The sequence below is a fragment of the Lathyrus oleraceus genome, chromosome 7, assembly GCF_024323335.1.
Source record: "Lathyrus oleraceus cultivar Zhongwan6 chromosome 7, CAAS_Psat_ZW6_1.0, whole genome shotgun sequence".
Classification (NCBI taxonomy): domain Eukaryota; kingdom Viridiplantae; phylum Streptophyta; class Magnoliopsida; order Fabales; family Fabaceae; genus Lathyrus; species Lathyrus oleraceus.
Window position 1 is genome coordinate 134599444 of NC_066585.1, and position 9589 is coordinate 134609032.

At 39.1% G+C, this 9589-nt stretch overlaps 1 non-coding gene across 1 annotated transcript; it reads left to right on the forward strand.

The window, feature by feature from the left end:
* Positions 1-1995: 1995 nt before the first annotated feature.
* Positions 1996-2102, forward strand: LOC127110065 (small nucleolar RNA R71). The gene has a single exon (XR_007797303.1). It is a non-coding gene; the product is annotated as a small nucleolar RNA R71 (small nucleolar RNA).
* Positions 2103-9589: the final 7487 nt, after the last annotated feature.

Here is a 9589-nt window from a genome sequence, read left to right on the forward strand (position 1 = left end):
TCAGAGATATTATATCCTAAGGCTGAGGGATATCTTCGTAAAACGTCTAAAAGTTGGTTCGTTTCCTTTTGGCTCAAGGTAGCACTAACTATAACTGGACGATTCATCTTTTCATCGAGGAACTCATATCTCAGGTTCTTAGGCAGTTCCTTAAGTTCTAAGGTTGGTTTCTTAGGTCATGGCATAGGATCTGGGGTAAGGGATAAACATTCATAAAGGTTATCATCGATGTAGGGTTTCTTAAAGTCATCATCTTCCCTTATGAGAGTTGATGGTAACTTAATTGTTTTTATAATTTCTTTTTGTTCTAATTCTCTAACACATTCATCAATGATATCTAAGGCATAACACGAGTCTCCCATCACAGGTGCCATAAGAAATTTCGAAAGTATAAATTCTATTTTCTCGTCACCTACTTCAAATGTCAACTTTCCTTTCTTGACATCTATTATGGCTCCTGCAGTCGATAAGAATGGTCTACCTAGAAGGATTGGTATATCATTGTCCTCTTTGATGTCCATGACAACAAAGTCAGTAGGGATAAATAACTTACCTATCCTAACAGGAACATCTTCTAAAATGCCTATCGGATATTTAACAGATCTATCGGCTAACTGAAGTGACATCTTAGTGGGCTATAATTCTCCTAAGTTTAACCTCTCACAAACTGCTAAAGGCATTAGGCTCACACTAGCTCCTAAGTCTAGAAAATATTTTTCGATGACATGATTACCCAAAAGGCAAGGAATGGAGAAATTTCCAGGATCTTTATCTTTCTTTGCTAATTTGTCCTCGGAAATAGAATTACATTCCAAAGGCTTCGGATCGTCAAGTCTACGTTTGTTGGTAAGGATGTCTTTGAGAAACTTTGCATAAGAAGGTATTTGGGTGATGGCTTCTGTGAAAGGGATTTCTACATGAAGTTTTTCTATGACTTTAATAAATTTTTGATACTGTTTATTGATCTGGGTTTGTTTGAGTCTTTGTGGATATGGTATAGGTGGTTTATATGGCGGGGGTGGTACATAAGTTTTATCTTTAGGTTCTTCTCCTTTTTCTCGACCTTCCTGGTTTTCAGATTCCTCTGGTTCCTTTACTTCGTCCGTGGGTTTGGTACATTCCTTAGAAGTTTCGGGTTCACTCAATCTAGGGTTTGGTGGCTCATCATAAGCGTTCCCACTTCGTAGGGTAATGGCATTGGCTTGTCCTCTCGGATTTTGTTGAGGTTGTCCAGGGAATTGTCCTCCAGGAGTAGTCTGAGGGGCTTGGTTTAAAGCTACCTGAGAGATCTGGGTTTCAAGCATCTTAGTATGAGTAACTATTTGGTCAACCTTGGTTCCTAACTGAGTAATCAATTCATTAACATGATTGTTTTGGTTCATGAACTCCTTGTTTTGTTGGGTTTGAGCGGTGATAAAATTTTCCATAATTTTCTCAAGGCTCGGCTTTGGTGGTACAGGTTGCATAGGTTGATTTGATCTAGGGGCTTGATAACTAGGTCTCGGAGGTGCATTATTTTGGATTGGGTTATTGTTTTTATAGGAGAAGTTCGAATGATTCCTCCAACCAGGGTTATAGGTATTCGAGTATGGGTTCCCTTGGGTGTAGTTCACTTGCTCAGAGTGGGTTTCATTTAATAGACTGCATTATGCGGATTGGTGTCCTTTGGTTCCACATATCTCACAATCCGACGAAACTGCGGCTACAGTATTCGGGTTTATGCACATACGCTTGACCTTAAGAGCTAATGCGTCTATTTTAGCTTGCATCATGTCTATAGAGCTTAGTTCATTCACTCCTCCTTGGGCTTCCTTCTTCTCAACTGTCGCTCGTTCGACTCCCCATGATTGATGGTTTTGAGCCATATCTTTGATGAGGGCACTAGCTTCAGGATAAGGTTTGTTCATCAGAGCACCGCCTACGGCAGCGTCGATGGTCATCTTTGTGTTGTAATGAATTCCATTATAGAAGGTTTGAATGATTAACCAATTTTCTAAGCCATGATGTGGGCATGCTCGTAACAACTCTTTATATCTCTCCCAAGCTTCGAACAACGATTCTCCTTGGTTTTGGGTAAATCTAGTTATATGGTTTCGAAGAACGACGGTTTTACTCGGGGGAAAATATCTAGTAAGAAAAACTCTTCTAAGGTTATCCCAAGTCGTAATGGAATTGGGTGGAAGGGAAGCTAACCATGATAGGGATTTATCTCTGAGGGAAAAAGGAAATAATCTTAAACGTATTGCCTCAGGAGAAGCTCCATTGGTTTTAAAAGTGTCTGCTAATTGAAGAAATATTTTTAAATGTTGGTTTGGGTTCTCAGTAGCGAGACCTGCGAATTGTCTCTGTTGCACTAGTTGCAACAGGGATGGTTTAAGTTCAAAATTATTAGCAAGGATGGTTGGGTTTACTATACTAGAACTAGGTTCTTCATTAGATGGTTGAGCGAAATCCTTAAGAGGTCTTTGGTTTTGATCTTCGGCCATAGCTCTCTTAATTCTATGAAAGAACAAACGTGCACGAGCGTAACGTTCAGGTTCTGCCAGAGGGTATACTAAGCTTAAACTTCCGGTGCTGCGAGTTCTTCGCATTGAACGGCGGGAAATAGCCTAAGTCTAAACGATATAACAACAGGGAAATGAAATTTGACGAAATTGGTCCTCGGCAACGGCGCCAAAAACATGATGCGGTGTTTCGCAAGTATACGAACGCGTCAGAGTAATATAAAAGATTATCGAATCCACATAGACCAAGTGTCAATCTATCGTTATCTGTCGTTATGGTGTTTATCAAAGGCAATCAAAATAAGTGTTTTTGGAGTGTGCAATGAAAAGTGAAGTGTTGAATAAAGATTAATTAATAAAGACGGGTCGAATGTAATTCACATAATCAATTGATAATCCAAGTACTTGCTAATAGAACTACTTATGGGCAGTATTTCCTACTTTGAAAAGAACTAATTTAACAGGAACTGTCGCTTTTGCGTATTCAGAACCAAGTTGTACTCCCTAATCAAACCCTCTTATTGTCACTTATAAAAAGGCGTGCATTGCGTTAGAGTAGTAAACCTATTTTTAAGAAATATAGTATCTTGACTAAGTTGAAAAGTATTATAACCTGGATTTCTTAACCAAAAGAGGTTCTCACGAACCAGACTCTAAACTTATAAACGCGTCCGAAAATAGTTTTAAAATCTCTTTTCTTCTTAAGTTAAAAACTCCTAATGAACTAAACAAAGCGCTTTCGCTGTTTTTGAAATAGTTAAAAACAATTAAGTTTAGATAGACGTTGGACGGCTTTCGACCTTACCCAACGGAATTGAAGTGCGGGAAAACTTAAATTGAAAGTTAAAATAGCCCTTAAGTGCTTCTACGAACAATTGTACGGATTATCGGTTCAATTACGATCCTTACATTCTAACCTTATAGATTTAGTTAGACATGGTAAAGTAAAAGTGCATTAATTTAAATAAAAGTAGTGCGAGTGCGGAAAGTAAATAAAAGTAGTGTGAGTGCAAGAAATAAATAAAAGTAGTGCGAGTGCGGAAAATAAATAATTTAAAGCGAGTGCGAGGAAATAAATAATTTAAAGCGAGTGCGAGGAAATAAATAATTTAAAGCGAGTGCGAGGAAATAAATAATTTAAAGCGAGTGCGAGGAAATAAATAATTTAAAGCGAGTGCGAGGAAATAAATAATTTAAAGCGAGTGCGAGGAAATAAATAATTTAAAGCGAGTGCGAGGAAAATAAATAAAGTAAAGCGAGTGCGGGAAAATAAATAAGATAAAGACAAGTAATAAAAACCTGCTCCAATCGGAGGGTTGAATAAATTGCAAAGCAGAAATGAAAATGGCGGCAGGATTAACTTCCTTCCAAAGTGCTCCAAACTCGATTACAGACTCTATCACAGACTCGATTACACAATTGTGGCAACACTCCAATACGAAGCGATTACCACTTTATAATACTGAATATATGCCTAAGTGAAACAAAGTTGCTCTGAGTTTGCCTTTGATCTAAGTTTGGATGATTGTAAAAGTGATTTCGAGTTTCTATTTATAAGCAAGTAAAAATATGGAAATGACAAGGATGCCCTTCAACTTGAAAATGGGAGGGAAAAACTTTCCTCTTGTGGCGCCCGCCACAAGGCCATGGCGCCCGCCACAAGCACAAAATGAGGCGCCTTAGTGGAAGTAGTGGGGAACGTGGAAGTTGAGGGAAGTTGAGCTTGGACACGTCATGGCAGGGTCTATGGCGCCAGCCATGGGGTAGGCCACAAGTACAAAATGCTGAATTTTAGGGTTTTTAGCTCTTTTTCACTCCTTTTCTCGATCGGGGCTCCGATTAAAGTAAAAACCTGAAAACAAAGGAAAACATAGCAATAACACAACAAAATGATAATAAAACAACTATAATGCATGTGAAATCGGAGTCGAAAATATGGTAAATTTCAGTGTTATCAGTAACTCTGCTGGGGAGTAGTCTCTAGTGGATTTAGCCTACTTTTTGTGTGTATATAAATGTATACTTGACGCGTGTATATTTGTTTGTATGATATAATCTGTTTGTTATGCTTGGTGATCTCTGAGTGGTGAGATAAGTTCTAACCCGAACTTGAGTGCAATTAAGATAGGGGGATGGTATAGTCATGTTCAACTTGTGTGGAGTAGTCCTTAAAAGTTGGCTTGAGACCCATCTACTCAGTGAAGACCCTTTTGGAGTTAGGAATGTCATACAAGTTATTTGTGGTTAGGCATTACTCTCTCTGATTTGGGGTTCGAGAAGCTGAGGACCGTAGAACATTTAACCCATCTTGGCCTATTTAGGACGTAGTGCAGAGACTGTTCAAGTGTAGACTTGATAACAGTTGTTACACAATGCTACACTCAGACGATTTTCTCTTGAGAATATTATGGGTTGATGAGTCAGTCATCATAACCTGTAATATCCGATAGATGGAATTAAGACTCTGGGAACTTTTTAGAACATGAGCTACAGGTTTTATCCTTAGTTCACTCCTTCAGGATGGTTCTTACCCAGACTCCATGCCCGTGAATCACAACAAACCCTTGATTCTTGGTTGATCCAATCAAGTCTTGTCAATATCAATGGAACTTGGGTCTTGATAAGGTGTAAACCATAATCCACCAAAATGGATGATTGATCTTGACAATTACTTGATTCATCCCTTGACCTTTGTTTGTTAGCCTTGTGTGTGATCCCTTATTTGTGATTGTTGCCTCCATGCATCCATGCGTATCATGACATTCATCACACGAAAATTTCAAGGAACTGAGGTCTTATTTGAAAATATTTTCAGACCATGGATTATGGACGAAGGAACACTAAGAAGTGCAGTTTCAGATATCCCGACTTGAAAGAGTTAAGGAAGCTATCATTGTTTGTATTAGATCCCTTGGACTTCAAGCAACGCCATGGGAAGCTTCTGTTTATCTTGTCTACTAATGTAGTTGAAGGAATTCTGAGTGTACTGGTTCAGTTTTATGATCCTCTCTACAGTTGCTTCACTTTCCCTGATTATCAGCTTGTGCCTATGTTGGAGGAGTATGACCATCTCTTGGGAATACCTGTTTCTAACAAAGTGCCTTTTAGTGGATTGGAAGAGATTCCCAAATCTCATCTTATTGCTGAAGCTCTTCACTTGAAGAAGACTGAGATAGAGGCTCATTGGGTGAAGAAAGGAGAAATGTTTGGGTTGACTTCTGAATTCCTCGTTAAGGAAGCTACTGCCTTTGCCCAAGCCGGTAGTGTGGATGCTTTCGAAGCCATCTTTGTTGTGCTCATCCATGGTTTGGCTTTGTTCCCTAACATTGAAGGTTTTGTTGATGTTAATACTATTATAATTTTCTTGATTGGGAATCCTGTGCCTACTCTGTTGGGAGATATGTATTTCTCTTTGCATTTGAGAAATTCTAAAAGTGGTGGAACGTTTGTATGTTGTGTTCCTCTTCTGTACAAGTGGTTTATTTCGCACTTGCCTCAGACGCCTGCTTTTGTGGAGAACAAACAATGTCTATGGTGGTCTCAGAGACTTATGTATCTCACTAATGATGATATAGTTTGGTATGATCCTTCATTAAGAAGTTTAGATATTATTGATTGTTGTGGTGAATTCTCTAATGTGCCTCTCATTGGTACACAAGGAGGAATCAACTACAACCCTGCTTTGGCTCGTCATCAACTTGGGTTCCCCTTAAGAGATAAACCTAATAACATTCAGTTAGAAGGCCTTTTCTATCAAGAGGGTAAAGATCCCCAACATTTGAAGCAGAAGATTGTGCATGCTTGGCATAATGTGCATAGGTAAGGAAGATCCGAGCTTGGTCCGCGCAATTGTGTGGTTTTGAAAGCTTAAACTCTTTGGGTGAAGAAGAGAGCTTTGGAATTGAATATGCCTTATGCATGTGAAAGACCTATGTCTATGGTTGTGGTTGAGCCATTAACTCTCCCTAACCAAGATGTAGAGGAGTTTGAAGACGCGTTCCCCAAGATGAAGCAAGAGAATGATATATGGGAAGAATGTTTCCATGCTTTGAGCAGAAAGCATGAGGAGTTGCAGCTTGAGTCTAAGGACAGAGATGCACTTATTGAGCTTCTTGAAGACCGAGTTACGAAGAGACAGAAAGAACTGGAGGTATCATCTTCCTCTAGCATGCCTTAGCCTTCCGTCGCTTGGAAGAAGATTGTTGATCAGCTTGTCCTCGAAAAGACTCAGATGAAGACTTCTTTTGAGACCGAGATTCAACGCATTTGAAGGAAGTACGCGCCAACAGCCAGATCTTCTGACATCGTTGTTAGGTATCCTTAGGATGACTAGTCTCCTTTTCTCTTGTATTTTTATATTTTTGGTTTCTGAAATTATACTCAGTGTAATCCTTCCAACTATATAAATAAAAGATATTTTTTTATGGTCATATCAAATTGTTGCAATTATTGTTTTATATTTGAAAATAATATAGTAAGTTCCTTGAAAATAAAAATAATCAAGCATTGAATTTCATGCATCATTTGCATAGCAGGTTTCTCTTTTGCCATATGTCTTATTGGTATTTCTTCTGTGCTTCAGCCAAGCTGACTCATCGATACAATACCCGCGCCAATCATTCAAAGATTATGGAACATCCAGAGCAAGAGAAAGGATACTTGAAGGATGAGATCGCCCGCCTGAATGCCATGATGGAGTCAGTCTTAGCCGCTCATAGCCAATCTTCTCCAACGCCTGCAACTCCTCCTCCTCAGAGGACTGTTATTTCAGAGGTGTCCACCTCTACCATTCCTGCTACTGCTGCTCACTTTGCGCCTACTATGCCTGCCATATTCCCATGGGGAATTCCGCCTAACTTCGTGCCTAAGGGATTCGCGCCTACTTTTTTTTCCATGCAGGCATCTAGCCCGGTCATGTTTGTGCCTCCACCAGTTGTGCATACTCTACCCTGTGTTGAAGACACCATTTACCATTCTGAGTCGTCTGAGGGCCCTGATGTGTATGAGAAGATAGACGAAATGAAAGACCAATTCCTTAAGCTGCGAAAGGAATTGAAGACTTTGAGGGGTAAAAATCTATTCGGTAAGAGTGCTGCAGAACTTTGCTTGGTTCCAAATGTCAAAATCCTGGTGAAGTTCAAAGTGTCTGACTTTGAAAACTACAAGGGGAATACTTGTCCACTCAGTCATCTTGTGATGTACGCCAGAAAGATGTCGATGCAAACGGATAATGATCAGTTATTGATCCATTACTTTCAAGACAGTCTGACGGGTGCCGCTTTAAGGTGGTACATGGGTCTGGATAGTGCGAGCATCCGCACGTTCAATGACTTGGGCGAAGCATTTGTGAAGAAGTACAAATATAATATGGACATGGCGCCAGATAGAGACCATTTGAGGTCGTTGTCTCAAAAGGAAAAGGAGACGTTTAAGGAGTACGCCCAGCGATGGAGAGATTTTCTGCTCAGATTACCCCTCCTTTGGAAGAGAAGGAGATGACTAAGATTTTTCTCAAGACCTTGAGCTCATTTTAATATGAGAGAATGATTTCTAGTTCCCCCAGTGATTTTACCGAAATGGTAAACATGGGGATGAGGCTAGAAGAAGGTGTCTGAGAGGGACGGTTATCTAGAGAAGAAGCGTCATTCAACAAGAGGTATGGTAATAGTTTTTCTAAGAAGAATGAGAGTGGAGCTAATGCAGTATCTCTAGGGAGGCAGAGGATGCCTCATGTAAGAAGAAGTCAACCACCCCGTCAACATCATCATCAAGTATCATCTGTCATTCTGGTGTTTTCAAACAATCAGTCAACACCAATTCAACAACAACATCAACAACAACCACAGCAATGAACGAACACCTACAACAACAACAACAACAACAACAAAACTTTGAGAGGAAGAAGGTCTCTTTTGACCCTATTCCCATGAAATACGCAGAATTGTACCCATCGTTGGTTCTCAAGAGACTCTCACCTCACGAGCATGACTCCTAAACTACCTCAAAACACCACCATACAAGGCTTCCCGTCATCGTGGGAAAGCCCTAACAACCATATGTTAAGGCCTTTGAGTCTCCGTTCCCTTACAATGGGGATACACACACACACACACACACACACACACACACACACACACACACACACACACACACACATACACACACACACACACACACACACACATATATATATATATATATATATATATATATATATATATATATATATATATATATATATATATATATATATATATATATATATATGTTTCACCTCAGTTATTTTTATAACCGATAGGTAAAGTTATGTATTTTTTATAAAGTATAAAATTACAATTGCTAGAGTTCGAACCCATGTGCAATACAATTTTTCCCTCGGTTCTTCAACAACTGAGGGTTAAAGTATAAATTTTTTTTGAAACCCTTCATAACTTCACCTTTTAAATCGAGGTAAAACCCTTTTTTCGACCAATTTTTCGTTGTAGTGTCAGCCAAAATGCTACAAGGCTGCAATCGTCGTAAGAAAGAATGAAATGGGTTAAAGCTATCGATAAGAATATGAAGTCACTCTGACAACCACACATGGGAGTTAGTCAAGAAACTTGTTGATGCCAAGTTAGTAAGTTGTAATTGGGTCTACAATTGAAAAAGGGGATTCCATGAGTTAAACAAGCCAGGTTTAAGGCAAGGCTAGTTGCTACGGACTTTACACAAAGATAAGGCATTAGCTTTAAAGTTTTCTTCTTATTAGTCGTAGAGCACATGTCAATCACAATACTCCTGGATATGGTTGCAAAGTTTGATGTAGAGCTGAAACAAATGGATGTGAAGAAAACTTTTTGTATGGAGCGGTCGAAGAGGATATCTACATGAGACAACCTGAAGGATACAAATCAAAAGGCAAGGAAGATCATGTATGCAAGCTAAAAAAGTCTTTGTATGGACTGAAATAATCTCCATACAATTGAATATAAGATTTGATGATTTCATGTAAAAAATTAAGTTCAATAGGAGTAAGTATGAGAAATGTGCTTACTTCCAATTCATCACACCTAATACCTTTGTTTTCTTATTCCTATATGTTA